Raw genomic sequence first — 19,932 nt, forward strand, 5'->3', positions numbered from 1 at the left:
ACCAATTTATATGCACTGGAGCATGTGCATGTAGTTCAAATTTGAATTATGCACATAAATGCATTGAAAACTCAGTTAATGCATAAAAATGTCCAAACGAACGCCGAAAAAACCCAAAAATTGACACAACACTCCTGTTGTTCTATGTTGACACGAGATTTTTTTAAAAGCAATAAGAGGCAATGGATATCGTTTCGTCCCCAAAGGCGGGACGTTCCCTACCGAAACCATCATGCTTGTTGTGAGAAGCTCTAGTTTGTGAGAAGCATATACCTGAACCTGCCCCAAATGGGACAAATTTTTTAACATGGCATGTTGATGCCGCTCCATGATAGCATGCCAAGTTTCATGAATTTCAGATGAGTTTTGGATTTACTAGAATTTAAAAACTAGGCATCTCAATGTTTTGCCGGCAATCAGCAGTGCCCTGGTGTTTGAATTTCATTCCCATCTCTTGCATGGGACCTAGAAATTCACTCAAGGACACATATCAGATTTTTCAACCAACCTTAGTGCATTGGAGCATGTGCTTGTAGTTCAAATTTGAATTATGCACATAAAATGCCTAGAAAACCCAGTTAATGCATAAAAATGTCCAAACGAACCCCGAAAAATCACAAAAAATGACACAACACTCCTGTTGTTCTATGTTGACACTAGAAAATATTTGAAAGCAATAAGAGGCAATGGATATTGTTTCGTCCCCAAAGGTGGGATGTTCCCAATCGAAACCATCATGCTTGTTGTGAGAAGCTCTGGTTTGTGAGAAGCTTATACCCGAACCTGCCCTAAACGGGACAATTTTTTTACCATGGCATGTTGATGCCGCTCCATGATAGCATGCCAAGTTTCATGAATTTCAGACGAGTTTTGGATTTACTAGAATTTAAAAACCAGGCATCTCAATGTTTTGCCGGCAATCAACAGTGCCCTGGTGTTTGAATTTCATTCCCATCTCTTGCATGGGACCTAGAAATTCACCCAAGGACACATATTAGATTTTTCAACCAACCTTGGTGCATTGGAGCATGTGCTTGTAGTTCAAATTTGAATTATGCACATAAAATGCCTAGAAAACCCAGTTAATGCATAAAAATGTCCAAACAAACCCCAAAAAATCACAAAAAATGACACAACACTCCTGTTGTTCTATGTTGACACTAGAAAATATTTGAAAGCAATAAGAGGCAATGGATATCGTTTCATCCCCAAAGGTAGGACGTTCCCTATCGAAACCATCATGCTTGTTGTGAGAAGCTCTGGTTTGTGAGATGCTTATACCCGAACCTGCCCCAAACGGGACAAATTTTTTACCATAGCATGTTGATGCCGCTCCATGATAGCATGCCAAGTTTCATGAATTTCAGAGGAGTTTTGGATTTACTAGAATTTAAAAACCAGGCATCTCAATGTTTCGTCGGCAATCAACACTGCCCTGGTGTTTAAATTTCATTCCTATCTCCTGCATGGGACCAAGAAATTCACCCAAGGACACACATGTGCTTTTTCAACCAACTTTAGTGCATTGGAGCATGTGCTTGTAGTTCAAATTTGAATTATGCACATAAGATGCCTAGAAAACCCAGTTAATGTATAAAAAGGCCAAACGAACCCTGAAAAATTCCAAGATTGAACACAACACTCCTGTTGTTCTATGTTGACACTAGAAATTTTTTGAAAGAAATAAGAGGCAACGGATATCATCCCGTCACCAAAGGTGGTACTTTCCCTATCGAAACCATCATGCTTGTTGTGAGAAGCTCTGGTTTGTGAGAAGCTTATACCCGAACCTGCTCCAAATGGGACAAAATTTTCACCACGGCATGTTGATGCCCCTCCATGATAGCATGCCAAGTTTCATGAATTTCACACGAGTTTTGGATTTACTAGAATTTAAAAACCAGGCATCTCAACGTTTTGTCGGCAATCAACAGTGCCATGGTGTTTGAATTTCATTCCCATCTCTTGCATGTGATCTAGAAATTCACCCAAGGACACACATGTGATTTTTCAACCAACTTTGGTGCATTGGAGCATGTGCTTGTTGTTCAAATTTGAATTATGCACATAAAATGCCTAGAAAACCCAGTTAATGTATAAAAAGGCCAAACGAACCCCGGAAAATTCCAAGATTGAACACAACACTCATGTTGTTCTATGTTGACACTAGAAATTTTTTGAAAGCAATAAGAGGCAACGGATATCGTATCGTCCCCAAAGGTGGTACATTCCCTATTGAAACCATCATGCTTGTTGTGAGAAGCTCTGATTTGTGAGAAGCTTATACCCAAACCTGCCCCAAATGGGACAAAATTTTCACCACGGCATGTTGATGCTGCTCCATGATAGCATGCCAAGTTTCATGAATTTCAGACGAGTTTTGGATTTACTAGAATTTAAAAACCAGGCATCTCAATGTTTTGCCGGCAATCAACAGTGCCCTGGTGTTTGAAATTCATTCCCATCTCTTGCATGGGACCTAGAAATTCACCCAAGGACACACATGTGAATTTTCAACCAACTTTGGTGCATTGGAGCATGTGCTTGTAGTTCAAATTTGAATTATGCACATAAAATGCCTAGAAAGCCCAGTTAATTTATAAAAAAGGCCAAACGAACCCCGAAAAATTCCAAGATTGAACAAAAAACTCATGTTGTTCTATGTTGACACTAGAAATTTTTTGAAAGCAATAAGAGGCAACGGATATCGTCTCGTCCCCAAAGGTGGTACGTGCCCTATCGAAACCATCATGCATGTTGTCAGAAGCTCTGGTTTGTGAGAAGCTCATACCCAAACCTGGCCCAAATGGGACAAAATTTTCACCACGGCATGTTGATGCTGCTCCATGATAGCATGCCAAGTTTCATGAATTTCAGATGAGTTTTGGATTTAGTAGAATTTAAAAACCAGGTATCTCAATGTTTTGCCGGCAATCAACAGTGCCCTGGTGTTTGAAATTCATTCCCATCTCTTGCATGGGACCTAGAAATTCACCCAAGGACACACATGTGATTTTTCAACCAACTTTGGTGCATTGGAGCATGTGCTTGTTGTTCAAATTTGAATTATGCACATAAAATGCCTAGAAAACCCAGTTAATGTATAAAAAGGCCAAACGAACCCCGGAAAATTCCAAGATTGAACACAACACTCATGTTGTTCTATGTTGACACTAGAAATTTTTTGAAAGCAATAAGAGGCAACGGATATCGTCTCGTCCCCAAAGGTGGTACGTTCCCTATTGAAACCATCATGCTTGTTGTGAGAAGCTCTGATTTGTGAGAAGCTTATACCCAAACCTGCCCCAAATGGGACAAAATTTTCACCACGGCATGTTGATGCTGCTCCATGATAGCATGCCAAGTTTCATGAATTTTAGACGAGTTTTGGATTTACTAGAATTTAAAAACCAGGCATCTCAATGTTTTGCCGGCAATCAACAGTGCCCTGGTGTTTGAAATTCATTCCCATCTCTTGCATGGGACCTAGAAATTCACCCAAGGACACACATGTGAATTTTCAACCAACTTTGGTGCATTGGAGCATGTTCTTGTAGTTCAAATTTGAATTATGCACATAAAATGCCTAGAAAGCCCAGTTAATTTATAAAAAAGGCCAAACGAACCCCGAAAAATTCCAAGATTGAACAAAAAACTCATGTTGTTCTATGTTGACACTAGAAATTTTTTGAAAGCAATAAGAGGCAACGGATATCGTCTCGTCCCCAAAGGTGGTACGTGCCCTATCGAAACCATCATGCATGTTGTCAGAAGCTCTGGTTTGTGAGAAGCTCATACCCAAACCTGGCCCAAATGGGACAAAATTTTCACCACGGCATGTTGATGCTGCTCCATGATAGCATGCCAAGTTTCATGAATTTCAGATGAGTTTTGGATTTAGTAGAATTTAAAAACCAGGTATCTCAACGTTTTGCCGGCAATCAACAGTGCCCTGGTGTTTGAAATTCATTCCCATCTCTTGCATGGGACCTAGAAATTCACCCAAGGACACACATGTGATTTTTCAACCAACTTTAATGCATTGGAGCATGTGCTTGTAGTTAAAATTAGAATTATGCACATAAAATGCCTAGAAAACCCAGTTAATGTATAAAAAAGTCCAAACGAACCCCGAAAAATCCATTCCCATTTCTTCCATGGGACCTTAGCATGCACTGAAGGATACAGATTTGATTTTTCAACCAATTTGTATGCACCATTTTGTAATTCAAATCAAGTAGATCCCACACAGTTTATTCTCACCAACTGTGTGAGATGTAGTACAAAATATCTTGGAGCACCGTCGGTGTATAGTACGCCTATGGCTTACACGAGAAGGTGCATCGGCTACAGTCCACAGCCGGCGTGTGATACGTCTCCAACGTATCTATAATTTTTTATTGTTCCACGCTATATTATATTCTGTTTTGGACATTATTGGGCTTTATTATACACTTTTATATTATTTTTGGGACTAGCCTATTAACCGGAGGCCCAGCCCAGAATTGCTGTTTTTTGCCTATTTCAGAGTTTCGCAGAAAAAGAATATCAAACGGAGTCCAAACGGAATGAAACCTTCGGGAATGTGATTTTCGGAACGAACGTGATCCAAAGGACTTGGACCCTATGTCAAGACATCAACTAGGAGGGCACGAGGTAGGGGGGCGCGCCCTCCACCCTCGTGGGCCCCATGTTGCTCCACCGACGTAATCCTTCCTCCTATATATACCTACGTACCCCCAAACTACCAGATACGGAGCCAAAAACCTAATTCCACCGCCGCAACCTTCTGTACCCGTGAGATCCCATCTTGGGGCCTGTTCCGGAGCTCCGCCGGAGGGAGCATCGATCATGGAGGGCTTCTACATCAGCACCATAGCCTCTCCGATGATGTGTGAGTAGTTTACCTCAGACCTTCGGGTCCATAGTTATTAGCTAGATGGCTTCTTCTCTCTTTTTGGATCTCAATACAATGTTCTCCCCCTCTCTTGTGGAGATCTATTTGATGTAATCTTCTTTTGCGGTGTGTTTGTTGAGACCGATGAATTTTGGGTTTATGATCAAGTTTATCTATGAACAATATTTGAATCTTCTCTGAATTCTTTTATGTATGATTGGTTATCTTTGCAAGTATCTTCGAATTATCGGTTTAGTTTGGCCTACTTGATTGATCTTTCTTGCAATGGGAGAAGTGCTTAGCTTTGGGTTCAATCTTGCGGTGTCCTTTCCAAGTGACAGTAGTGGCAGCAAGGCACGTATAGTATTGTTGCCATCGAGGATAACAAGATGGGGTTTATATCATATTGCATGAGTTTATCCCTCTACATCATGTCATCTTGCTTAAAGCGTTACTCTGTTCTTATGAACTTAATACTCTAGATGCATGCTGGATAGCGGTCGATGTGTGGATTAATAGTAGTAGATGCAGGCAGGAGTCGGTCTACTTGTCTCGGACGTCATGCCTATATACATGATCATACCTAGATATTCTCATAACTATGCTCAATTCTGTCAATTGCTCAACTGTAATGTGTTCACCCACCGTAAATACTTATGCTCTTGAGAGAAGCCACTAGTGAAACCTATGGCCCGCGGGTCAATTTTCCATCATATTAATCTTCCAACACTTAGTTATTTTTATTGCTTTCTATTTTACTTTGCATCTTTATCATAAAAATACCAAAAATATTATCTTATCATATCTCACTCTCGTAAGTGACCGTGTAGGGATTGACAACCCCTTATCGCGTTGGTTGCGAGGATTTATTTGTTTGTGTAGGTGCGAGGGACTCGTGCGTGGCCTCCTATTGGATTGATACCTTGGTTCTCAAAAACTGAGGGAAATACTTACGCTACTTTGCTGCATCACCCTTTCCTCTTCAAGGGAAAACCAACGCAGTGCTCAAGAGGTAGCAAGAAGGATTTCTGTTGCCGTTGCCGGGGAGTCTACGCAAAAGTCAACATACCAAGTACCCATCACAAACCCTTATCTCCCGCATTACATTATTTGCCATTTGCCTCTCGTTTTCCTCTCCCCCACTTCACCCTTGCCGTTTTATTCGCCCTCTCTTTTACGTTCACCCTTTCTTTTTCGCTTGCTTCTTGTTTGCTCGTGTGTTGAATTGCTTGCTTGTCACGATGGCTCAAGATAATACCAAATTATGTGACTTTACCAATACCAACAACAATGATTTCCTTAGCACTCCGACTGCTCCTCTTACCGATACTGAATCTTGTGAAATCAATGCTGCTTTGTTGAATCTTGTCATGAAAGATCAGTTCGCCGGCCTTCCTAGTGAAGATGCCGCTACCCATCTAAATAGCTTCGTTGATTTGTGTGATATGCAAAAGAAGAAAGATGTGGACAATGATATTGTTAAATTGAAGCTATTTCCTTTTTCTCTTAGAGATCGTGCTAAAGCTTGGTTTTCATCTTTGCCTAAAAACGGTATTGATTCATGGAATAAGTGCAAAGATGCTTTTATCTCTAAGTATTTTCCTCCCGCTAAGATCATCTCTCTTAGAAACGATATTATGAATTTTAAGCAACTTGATCATGAACATGTTGCACAAGCTTGGAAGAGGATGAAATTAATGATACGTAATTGCCCTACGCATGGTTTGAATTTGTGGATGATTATAAAAAAAATGCCGGATTGAATTTTGCGTCTAGAAATCTTTTAGATTCGGCCGTGGGAGGCACTTTTATGGAAATCACTTTAGGAGAAGCTACTAAACTCCTAGATAATATTATGGTTAATTATTCTCAATGGCACACTGAAAGATCTACTAATAAAAAAGTGCATGCGATTGAAGAAATTAATGTGTTGAGTGGAAAGATGGATGAACTTATGAAATTATTTGCTACTAAGAGTGTTTCTTCCGATCCTAATGATATGCCTTTTTCTACTTTGATTGAGAATAATAATGAACCTATGGATGTGAATTTTGTTGGTAGGAATAATTTTGGTAACAACGCGTATAGAGGAAACTTTAATCCTAGGCCTTATCCTAGTAATTCCTCTAATAATTATGGTAATTCCTACAACAATTCTTATGGAAACTTTAATAAGATGCCTTCTGAATTTGAGACTAGTGTTAAGGAATTTATGAATTTGCAAAAGAATTTCAATGCTTTGCTTGAAGAAAAATTGCTTAAAGTTGATGAATTGGCTAGGAACGTTGATAGAATTTCTCTTGATGTTGATTCTTTAAAACTTAGATCTATTCCTCCTAAGCATGATATCAATGAGTCTCTCAAAGCCATGAGAATTTCCATTGATGAGTGCAAAGAAAGAACCGCTAGGATGCGTGCTAAGAAAGATTGCTTTGTGAAAGCGTGTTCTTCAAATTTCTATGAAAATAAAGATGAAGATCTAAAAGTTATTGATGTGTCCCTATTAAATCTTTCTTTTGCAATATTAATATTGATAATGATGGGACTGAATATGATCCACCTTTACCTAGAAGGCGTTCCAGAAATTCGGAGTTTTTAGATCTTGATGCTAAAATTGATGAAAGTGGGATTGAAGAGATCAAAACATTAGAACCCACTATTTTGGATTTCAAGGAATTTAATTATGATAATTTCTCTTTGATATATTGTATTTCCTTGTTGCAATCCGTGCTAAATTCTCCTCATGCTTATAGTCAAAATAAAGCCTTTACCAAATATATCGTTGATGCTTTGATGCAATCTTATGAAGAAAAACTTGAGTTGGAAGTTTCTATCCCTAGAAAACTTTATGATGAGTGGGAACCTACTATTAAAATTAAAATTAAAGATCATGAATGCTATGCTTTGTGTGATTTGGGTGCTAGTGTTTCCACAATTCCAAAGACTTTATGTGATTTATTAGGTTTCCGTGAATTTGATGATTGCTCTTTAAACTTGCACCTTGCGGATTCCACTATTAAGAAACCTATGGGAAGAATTAATGATGTTCTTATTGTTGCAAATAGGAACTATGTGCCCATAGACTTTATTGTTCTTGACATAGATTGTAATCCTTCATGTCCTATTATTCTTGGTAGACCTTTCCTTAGAACGATTGGTGCAATTATTGATATGAAGGAAGGGAATATTAGATTCCAATTTCCATTAAAGAAAGGCATGGAACACTTCCCTAGAAAGAAAATAAAATTACCTTATGAATCTATTATGAGAGCCACTTATGGATTGCCTACCAAAGATGGCAATACCTAGATCTATCCTTGCTATGATGCCTAGCTAGGGGCGTTAAACAATAGCGCTTGTTGGGAGGCAACCAATTTTATTTTTAGTTTTTTGCTTTTTGCTTCTGTTTAGGAATAAATATTTGTTCTAGCCTCTGGTTAGATTTGTTTTTATGTTTTAATTAGTGTTTGTGCCAAGTTAAACCTATAGGATCTTCTTGGATGATAGTTATTCGATCTTGCTGTAAATTCCAGAAACTTTCTGTTCACGAAAACAATTGTTAAAAATCACCAGAACGTGATAAAATATTGATTCCAATTTCTGCTGATCAATAAAAAAATTGTCTAGATCTTCCTATTTTTGCTGAATTTTTGGAGTTCCAGAAGTTTGCGTTACTTACAGATTACTACAGACTGTTCTGTTTTTGACAGATTCTGTTTTTCGTGTGTTGTTTGCTTATTTTGATGAATCTATGGCTAGTAAAATAGTTTATAAACCATAGAGAAGTTGGAATACAGTAGGTTTAACACCAATATAAATAAAGAATGAGTTCATTACAGTACCTTGAAGTGGTCTTTTGTTTTCTTTCGCTAACGGAGCTCACGAGATTTTCTGCTGAGTTTTGTGTTGTGAAGTTTTCAAGTTTTGGGTAAAAGATTTGATGGATTATGGAACAAGGAGTGGCAAGAGCCTAAGCTTGGGGATGCCCATGGCACCTCCAAGATAATCTAAGGACACCTAAAAGCCAAAGCTTGGGGATGCCCCGGAAGGCATCCCCTCTTTCGTCTACTTCCATCGGTAACTTTACTTGGAGCTATATATTTATTCACCACATGATATGTGTTTTGCTTGGAGCGTCTTGTATGATTTGAGTCTTTATTTTTTAATTTACCACAATCATCTTTGCTGTACACACCTTTTGAGAGAGACACACATGATTCAGAAATTATTAGGACACTCTATGTGCTTCACTTATACCTTTTGAGTTATATAGTTTTTGCTCTAGTACTTCACTTATATCTTTTAGAGCACGATGGTGGATTTGTTTTATAGAAACTATTGATCTCTCATGCTTCACTTAGATTATTTTGAGAGCCTTAAACAACATGGTAATTTGCTTAAATAATCCAAATATGCTAGGTATTCAAGACTAGTAAAAACTTTCTTATGAGTGCATTGAATACTAAGAGAAGTTTGATGCTTGATGATTGTTTTGAGACATGGAGGTAGTGATATCAAAGTTGTGCTAGTTGAGTAGTTGTGAATTTGAGAAATACTTGTGTTGAAGCTTGTAAGTCCCGTATCATGCACATATGGTAAACGTTATGTAACAAATTTGAAACATGAGGTGTTCTTTGATTGTCCTCCTTATGACTGGTGATCGGGGACGAGCGATGGTCTTTTCCTACCAATCTATCCCCCTAGGAGCATGCGCGTAATGCTTGGTTTTTGATGACTTGTAGATTTTTGCAATAATTATGTGAGTTCTTTATGACTAATGTTGAGTCCATGGATTATACGCACTCTCACTTTCCATCATTGCTAGCCTCTTCGGTACCGTGCATTGCCCTTTCTCACATTGAGAGTTGGTGCAAACTTCGCCGGTGCATCCAAACCCCGTGATATGATACACTCTTTCACACATAAACCTCCTTATATCTTCCTCCAAACAGCCACCATACCTACCTATTATGGCATTTCCATAGCCATTCCGAGATATATTGCCATGCAACTTTCCACCGTTCCGTTTATTATGATATGCTTCATCATTGTATTATTGCCTTGCATGATCATGTAGTTGACATCGTATTTGTGGCAAAGCCACCATGCATAATTTTCATACATGTCACTCTTGATTCATTGCCCATCCCGGTACACCGCCGGAGGCACTCATATAGAGTCATATTTTGTTCTAGTATCGAGTTGTAATCTTTGAGTTGTAAATAAATAGAAGTGTGATGATCATCATTAATAGAGCATTGTCCCAATAAAAAAAGAGAAAGGCCAAAAAAAGGAAGGCCCCAAAAAAAGGGAAATAAAAATGGACAATGCTACTATCCTTTTTCCAGGCTTGTGCTTCAAAGTAGCACCATGATCTTCATGATAGAGAGTCTCTTGTTTTGTCACTTTCATATACTAGTGGGAATTTTTCATTATAGTACTTGGCTTGTATATTCCAACAATGGGCCTCCTCAAGTGCCCTAGGCCTTCGTGAGCAAGCAAGTTGGATGCACACCCACTTAGTTTATTTTGTTGAGCTTTCATATATTTATAGCTCTAGTGCATCCGTTGCATGGCAATCCCTACTCCTTGCATTAACATCAATCGATGGGCATCTCCATAGCTCATTGATTAGCCTCGTTGATGTGAGACATTATCCCTTTTTGTCTTCTCCACATAACCCCCATCATTATATTCTATTCCACCTATAGTGCTATATCCATGGCTCACGCTCATGTATTGCGTGAAAGTTGAAAAAGTTTGAGATTACTAAAGTATGAAACAATTGCTTGGCTTGTCATCGGGGTTGTGCATGATGAGAGCATTCTTGTGTGATGAAAATGGAGCATGACTAAACTATATGATTTTGTAGGGATGAACTTTCTTTGTCCATGTTATTTTGAGAAAACATAATTGCTTAGTTAGTATGCTTGAAGTATTATTATTATTATGTCAATATTGAACTTTTATCTTGAATCTTTCGGATCTGAATATTCATACCACAATTAATAAGAATTACATTGAAATTATGCCAACTAGCATTCCACATCAAAAATTCTGTTTTTATCATTTACCTACTCGAGGACGAGCAGGAATTAAGCTTGGGGATGCTTGATACGTCTCCAACGTATCTATAATTTTTTATTGTTCCATGCTATATTATATTCTATTTTGGACATTATTGGTCTTTATTATACACTTTTATATTATTTTTGGGACTAACCTATTAACCGGAGGCCCAGCCCAGAATTGCTGTTTTTTGCCTATTTCAGAGTTTCGCAGAAAAAGAATATCAAACGGAGTCCAAACGGAATGAAACCTTCAGGAACGTGATTTTCGGAACGAACATGATCCAAAGGACTTGGACCCTACGTCAAGACATCAACCAGGAGGGCACGAGGTACGGGGCGCGCCTACCCCCCTGGGCGCGCCCTCCACCCTCGTGGGCCCCCTGTTGCTCCACCGACGTACTCCTTCCTCCTATATATACCTACATACCCCCAAACTACCAGATACGGAGCCAAAAACCTAATTCCACCGCCGTAACCTTCTGTACCCGTGAGATCCCATGTTGGGGCTTGTTCCGGAACTCCGCCGGAGGGAGCATCGATCACGGAGGGCTTCTACATCAACACCATAGCCTCTCCGATGATGTGTGAGTAGTTTACCTCAGACCTTCGGGTCCATAGTTATTAGCTAGATGGCTTCTTCTCTCTTTTTGGATCTCAATACAATGTTCTCCCCCTCTCTTGTGGAGATCTATTCGATGTAATCTTCTTTTGCGGTGTGTTTGTTGAGACCGATGAATTGTGGTTTATGATCAAGTTTATCTATGAACAATATTTGAATCTTCTCTGAATTCTTTTATGTATGATTGATTATCTTTGCAAGTCTCTTCGGATTATCAGTTTGGTTTGGCCTACTAGATTGATCTTTCTTGCAATGGGAGAAGTGCTTAGCTTTGGGTTCAATCTTGCGATGTCCTTTCCCAGTGACAGTAGGGGCAACAAGGCACGTATAGTATTGTTGCCATCGAGGATAACAAGATGGGGTTTATATCATATTGCATGAGTTTATCCCTCTACATCATGTCATATTGCTTAAAGCATTACTCTGTTCTTATGAACTTAATACTCTAGATGCATGCTGGATAGTGGTCGATGTGTGGAGTAATAGTAGTAAATGCAGGCAGGAGTCGGTCTACTTGTCTCGGACGTGATGCCTATATACATGATCATACCTAGATATTCTCATAACTATGCTCAATTCTGTCAATTTCTCAACAGTAATTTGTTCACCCACCGTAAATACTTATGCTCTTGAGAGAAGCCACTAGTGAAACCTATGGCCCCCGGGTCTATTTTCCATCATATTAGTCTTCCAACACTTAGTTATTTTTATTGCTTTATATTTTACTTTGCATCTTTATCATAAAAATACCGAAAATATTATCTTATCATATCTATCAGATCTCACTCTCATAAGTGACCGTGTAGGGATTGACAACCCCTTATCGCGTTGGTTGCGAGGATTTATTTGTTTGTGTAGGTGCGAGGGACTCGTGCATGGCCTCCTACTGGATTGATACCTTGGTTCTCAAAAACTGAGGGAAATACTTACGCTACTTTGCTGCATCACCCTTTCCTCTTCAAGGGAAAACCAACGCAGTGCTCAAGAGGTAGCAGCGCGTCATGCACACTAGCTCGCTCCCCCAAAACTCCCACCTCTGCATCCCTCTCTGCTTCAGTCTCCTGATTCAAATTTTCAGTAGCCCCAGCATTTTACTCCCGCCTCTGCATCCCTCGCAATCTCAAAAATATCTGCTCGCCCTTGTTCCAAATTTTCAGTAGCCCCGCCTCGTTACTCCCGCCTAGTAAAATTTTCAGTTGCCGCAGTATTTCCTCAAACACAACCTCCGCTCACACAGACACACACAACCCTCGAAACCATTGGAAGGTCGCCGCCATCGCCGGCGCCTCCATCTGCCACCTCTGCCTGTGTGCCGGGGAGCTCGAGTAGCCAATGGACAAAAAGAGGTTTATTGCGGCCTTTTCGCCCGAGGACTTCCCCGTCCTCCTCCGGACCCGGCAGCCGACGAAGTCCTACCTCGGGGTCCGACAGTGGCGGTGGGGGACGTGGGTCGCCGAGATTACAGATCGAGGGACCCACACCCGCCAGTGGCTCGGTAGCTTCCACACGGCCGAGCTCGCGTCCATGGAGTACGACCGCTGGCAGGTCCACTCCCACGGCGCGGCGGCTAGGCTCAATTTCCCCTTCGGCACACGTCTGGTCCACCTCGTTCCGCCGGAGCCAGGGGTGGTGAGCTCGGCTATGGCGCGGGAGGACCGCGAGGCGTGGGAGCGTCTCGAGGCCGAGGCCGCCACCGAGGCTACATGCAAGAGCTCCGTCGGCAGCACCCAGAGCTCGTGGAGGCGGAGCGGGCGATCTTTGCTGGCGTGGAGGGCGGCGAGGTTATCGCGCTCTCCTCCGATGACGAGGTCAAAGGCGGCGAGGACGGCGGTGCGGAGGGCGGCGAGGTTATCGCGCTCTCCTCTGATGACGAGGTCGAAGGCGGTGGCGACGGCGGCACGGAGGGCGTCGAGGTGGGCCCCCAGGATGAGGAGATCGATGTCGACGAGTGGAGGAGTGCCTTCCCCAACGACCCCGACGGCGGTACTAACGTGGACCCGGCTCGCGGCACACCGTACATGACGAGGAAGGATTGGCTCGACCTCTACTTCGACCAAAAGTAGTTTAGCTTAGTTTAAATTTATGCTTTATGTTTGGTTATGCAAAACTATCTATGTTTATGTTTGAATGCATGTTACTTTCGGTTGAACCTGCTTTGAACTTGATCAAATTGAAGTTTACAACCTTAAGTTTAGGGGATCGACTAGAAAAGGCCAAAAATTGCTGGAGTATATATATATCCACTAAGGGTTTTAGTCCTTTAACTTTTTAAGGATCGCGAGATGTCCTTATGACTTGCTTATTTCAGTTCTTCACAATGTGATGCTCTATATGTGCAACTATTTGTTGTGCAGTTCAATTTCATCAATAACAGTTTCAACAATACCACTATGAATTACGATATTTGGTTGCTATTAAGGATATTGCAGTTAACTTGCCTTTTCGTTTTTCAATTGTTGTTTAGCAACGTGCATTGTACTGAATGGCTAAATATGCAATCCCAGGCTACATAGCAACAAGGAAGAGTGTTACCTTAATGTTCTGGTGATGTCTAGATATACATGTAATAAAATCTTATATAATGGGATGGATGGAATGTTGTACTACATCATTTTTCAATTGTTGTTTAGCTTCTAATATTAACTTGGTGCTTTTAGGTACATATATCATTGCCAAAGATCCACACTTCGACCCTTTCTGCGAATGGGGCAATGAGATATTCATGAACCAGCATCAAGTGAGGAAACTGATAAAGATTGTTACTAAAATGGGTCAAAAGATGTCAATCGAACTATTTGTTTGCACTTTATGCAAGACAACAGTGAACTGCAGGATGGTAAGTAAGAACCATGTAGCCTTCTTTTTACTGCCTGTAATGAGTTGTGTTAGATGACAATATCTGAATTTTTTTTCTTTTGAAGTGGATCCTGAAGCATTTTACTCAAGATTACCTCTCAAACTACATGATTGGCGGCCGGCCATCACAAGGGGTTGGACTAGAGTCCTGCATGCCTTTTACATCCAGGAGAGCACAATAGGGCCATTCCGCTTCACCTTGTTCAGCAACTGGAATGTCTGTCGCCTCTTTCTTTACCATCTGTAATAGTACAAGTATAGAACCCTGGTACATCATTCTTTATTTGCTGCTTCTATAATCCTTAAACATATGTACCTGTGAATCGAATAATGCATTGGTTGTTTGAACCTGATGGATATGAATAAAGCTATAGCCTACTTTCAAGTTTAAATTAGGTACAATTTTAAATAGCAGCAATTAAATTAGGGCGCAATTACGTTGTGCAGGTCATTACGGCACACACGGTTGGTAAAACACAAACGTTTGCGATATACACCATAATTCGAGACGGTTCACAGAGAGGAAACATGTGCAAGCATGCACACAGTTGCCGTTCACAAAGCGTGTGTGATGTCAGACACTATCACATACGGTGCGGGAAAACTAAATGTGTGTGATTGTCTACCTATCGTACACGGTTTATAATCATGAACTGTTTGTGATGTGCCAGGCATCGTAAATCTCCCGTGCCTGGAATCTGCCTAAAATCTGCCTGGAAAGCTCCCGTGCCTAGAATATGCCTGGTTTTAGGCAGAACCACAAAACTCCGACTGTGATGGCAATGCGAGCACAAACGAGTAGCAAGGATGAAGCGTTTGGGATATTCGAGATATCGGAAACGGTTATATAGGGACAACTGTATGCATCACGGCTCCCTATCCCCGACGGTTTTTGGGTCATGTGGGAAGGACCCCCCCCCCTATCGCCCACACTCACTTGGCGACGGTTCCAAATTTCGTCGCGGAAAGGGGTAAAAAACCATTTGTTTAGGACCGACGCGCACCTGTGTGAGTGGAAAGCAACTTGGGGAAGGCTAGAGATCAAGATTCTTGTTGTTGGAATGGAATATCTTGGTCTCAACACATGAGTAGGTGGTTCTCTCTCAGAAAATGTATGTTGGAAGTGTAGGCAAGTTCTGATGGCTCTCTCCACGAATGATGAGTGGGTGGAGGGGTATATATAGCCTCCACACAAAATCTAGCCGTTACAGACAATTTGCCAAACTCGGTGAGACCGAATCAAGAAACTCGGTCAGACCGATTTAGTTCAAAATGTGAACGTTAGGCTTTTCGATGGGACCGATATGATCAACTCGGTGGAACCGATGTGCTATGGTTAGGGTAAAACCTCAACTCGGTTTGACCGATTACACAAGCTCGGTGGGACCTATTTTGGTAATAAGCTAAACAGAGAGTTGGTCAAGCAAACTTGGTGGGACCGATTGCATATCTCAGTGAGACCGAAATAATTGCAACAGGCAACAGAGAGTTTGCAACCCATCTCGGTGAGACCGAGATCCCATCAGTGAGACCGAACTGATTAGGGTTTCTGGCAGTGGCTATGTCAAGTGAACTCGGTGGCGCCGGATAGATCAAATCGGTAGGGCCGAGTTTGACTTTTGGTTTGGGACATATGTGGATATGAGAAAGTGGTTGAGGGCTTTGGAGCATATCACTTAGCACTTTGAGCAAGCAAGCCATTAAGCAACACCTCATCCACTTTTAATAGTATTGGCTTCCCTATGGACCCAATGTGATCTTGGATCACTAAAATGAAAATGTAGAGTCTTGAGCTTTTAAGCTTTTGCCAATCTTCTGTCCTTAGCATCTTGAAGGGGTTCCACGTCATCTTGTCCACGCCACTCCACTATTTAACTCTTCTGAAATATACTAGATAAAAGTATAATTCCAACAAAAGATATGTTGACATTAATTACCAAAATCATCCAGGAAGCACTTCTGCTTTCAACAAGGCTTCAGCCCATTATCCCCACTCCAATCCATCGATCAGATCACCAGAGCATAAAACCAATCACGCACTACAGGTTGACGATTCGATCTGTCGCTCATTCGTCAAGAAAAGGAAAATCCCTCTCTCAATCGGCAACAGAGAAACCCTCGCCTCGCTTGGTTGTGCCGCGTGCCTGTGCTGCTGCCCTTGTCAGACATCATCCCGCGATTCCCCGCCGCGCCGGCTGCCGGGTCCGGCGTCCTAACCACCCGCCTCCCCTTCTAATCTTCTATAACTATTGAAATTACAACATGCACACACTCTGCCGCACAGGTAATATGTACACATTATCATCCAATTCTTTCCCTAGTTCCTTTATATTAGGCAAACTCAGTGAATTGGTGTTGTTAAATTATATTACATAGTCAGTTTTATTTCATGGTCATGAAGAGATTAGAAATACAAGATGACGAGGACCTGTACAATGAAATATTTCTTTCAGGATTGAGGATATTAAGATTATTCAGCGCTATAAAAAATGAGGAAACGTAAGGGGCTACTACCTCGTGCATTTCGCGATAATGGTATATTATGCTCTTCTTTTGTAAAAATTCCATATGAACAATTGACTTAGTCTTTAAATACTGGATATTATGTTTGCATCTCCCAGTCCTTCTACTATTGCTGGTGAAGAAATGATGGCCTTGAATTAAGCAAATCTTCAATAATTTGGTACCAAACAATGTTTGCAATGATGAACTTTATTAAACTATTTATTTTACAGAATTTCCTCTCATGAAATAATGAACTTATATTTTGTTTTTAATGTGAATTTGTGGCATACCTCTAACACACATTGGTACGCACTATGTTCGTCGTAATATTTAGTCATTTAGTTTTAGCCCTAGGCTTTAAGAAATTTTGGCTCCGCCTCTGGCAATAGTTGTTGAAGCAATAGTTGGTGAGACGACCCCGATGCTACGATGGAAATCAAGGTGTCGTGCCGGTGAAGATGGAGATCATGCCGATGCTTTGGAGATGGAGATCAAAAGCACAAGATGATGATGGCCATATCATGTCACATATTTTTGATTGCATGTGATGTTTATCCTTTATGCATCTTATTTTGCTTAGAATGACAGTAGCATTATAAGATGATCCCTTCACTTAATTTCAAGGTAAAAGTGTTCTCCCTGAGCATGCATTGTTGCCAAAGTTCGTCATTTCGAAGCACCTCGTGATGATCGAGTGTGATAGACTCTACATTCACATACAACGGGTGTAAGCCAGTTTTGCACATGCAGAATACTTCGGTTAAACTTGACGAGCCTAGCATGTACAGACATGGTCTCGGAACACTAGAGGCCGAAAGGTCGAATGTGAGTCATATAGTAGATATGATCAACATAGAGATGTTCACCACTGAAGACTACCCCATCTCACATGATGATCGGACATGGGTTAGCTTATTTGGATCACATATCACTTAGACAACTTGAGGGATGTTGATTTAAGTGGGAGTTCATTAGTAACTTGATTATTTGTACTAAAAGTTATCATGAACTTAGTCTTAATAGTTTTTGCATATCTATGTTGTAGATCAATGGCCCGTGCTACCGTTCCCTTGAATTTTAATGCGTTCCTAGAGAAAGCTAAGTTGAAAGATAATGATAGCAACTACATGGACTGGGTCCATAACTTGAGAATTATCCTCATTGCTGCACAAAAGAATTATGTCCTTGATGCACCGCTAGGTGACAGACCTGCTGCAGGAACTACTTCAGATGTTATGAACATCTGGCAGGCTCGATCTAATGACTAGTCAATAGTTCATTGTGCCATGCTTTACGGCTTAGAACTGGGACTTCAAAGATGTTTTGAACGCCACGGAGCATATGAGATGTTCCAAGAGCTGAAGTTAATATTTCAAGATAGTGCCCGCGTTGAGAGATATGAAGTCTCCAACAAGTTCTATAGTTGTAAGATGGAGGAGAACAATTCTGTCAGTGAATACATACTCGAAATGTCTGGGTATTATAACCACTTGACTCTGCTGGGAATTGATATTCCAGTTGAGAGTGTTATTGAAAGAGTTCTTCAGTCACTGCCACCAAGCTACAAAGGCTTCGTGATGAACTATAATATGCAAGGGAGGACGAAAATGATTCCCGAGCTCTTCGCGGTGCTGAAATCGGCGGAGGTAGAAATCAAGAAGGAGCATCAAATGTTGATGGTTGACAAGATCACTAGTTTCAAGAAAAAGGGCAAGGGAAAGAAAGGGAACTTCAAGAAGAATGGCAAGCAAGTTGTCGCTCCCGTGAAGAAGCCCAAAGAGGGACTCAAGCCTGAAACTAAGTGCTCTACTGCAAAGAAAATGGTCACTGGAAGCGGAACTGCCCCAAATACTTGGCGGATAAGAAGGATGGCAAAGTGAACAAAGGTATATTTGATATACATATTATTGATGTGCCCCTAATCACAAACCTTTTCACAGATGATTTGGGTTCATACGGTATCGTCTCAACGGTTTAGACGGTGCCCTATTTAACGTGAATGTAGCTGTCTCTAATGCATAACCCCAAAATGATAGTGGTAAATCGGTAAGAAACATCATAGATTGCACTATATCCAATAAAGTACGGTTATGACGTTCGGACACACCATTATGTTGTGGTGTTCCAGATGGCATGAATTTGTGAAACTATTCCTGTCGGGTGGTTGGTGCAACATATGCCAAGGGATGGCTTATCATTGTGGGAGCCAATAAAACGTCGCCGGTGCCCGGAAACGGGATGAGGCGAAGACATGCACGCCGGCGAATCTTACCCAGGTTCGGGGCTCTCCGAGGAGATAACACCCCTAGTCCTGCTCTGCGGGGTCTCCGCATGATCACTAGATCGATAAGGGGTAGCTACAATCGCTCCTAGAGCTGTTGAGATCAAGGGAGAAGAAGAACAAGGCTAGCTCTTGCTTCTCTCTATCTATGGTGTGTGTGCTATGCGTGGGTGTTAACCTAGAAGCCAACTATGCTCAGTGGCCAACCCTTTGCATGGGTGCTCCGGGGGGTTTATATAGGCCTACCCCCCGGGGGTACAATGGTAATCCGACTGGGATCTGGTCCCAGCCGTCAGTGTCTACGCTCGCCGGCTTCTCCGCCGGCTGCTGGGTCCCGCCGGCTGGTGGGTCCCGCCGGCTGCCGGCTACTTGGTCGACAGGCCGGTCCCACCGCCTAGGGTTTTGTCGGCGGCTGCTTACTGTAGCCGCGCCTCTGATGATGAGGGCTTTGTCGAGGTGAGCGTGGCTACGGTGGGCCACCTCGGGGGCTATCACTGTAGCCTCACCTCGTCTTGTCTCCTTAATGGGGCTCCTGCTTCGAGGAAGGGAGTATAGCCGGCTTCTGGAGGCTGGCTATACTCTTGGCCGACTAGGAAAAGCCGGGCCGCCTTCACGCCTCTCTCTGACTAAAGGGGCCTGCAGTCCTTGGGCCGTACAGGAGTGGGTCGTGGACGACGTCGAGGCTAGCGTGGCTACAGTGCCG

Source organism: Aegilops tauschii, chromosome 7 (assembly GCF_002575655.3).
Source record: "Aegilops tauschii subsp. strangulata cultivar AL8/78 chromosome 7, Aet v6.0, whole genome shotgun sequence".
NCBI lineage: Eukaryota > Viridiplantae > Streptophyta > Magnoliopsida > Poales > Poaceae > Aegilops > Aegilops tauschii.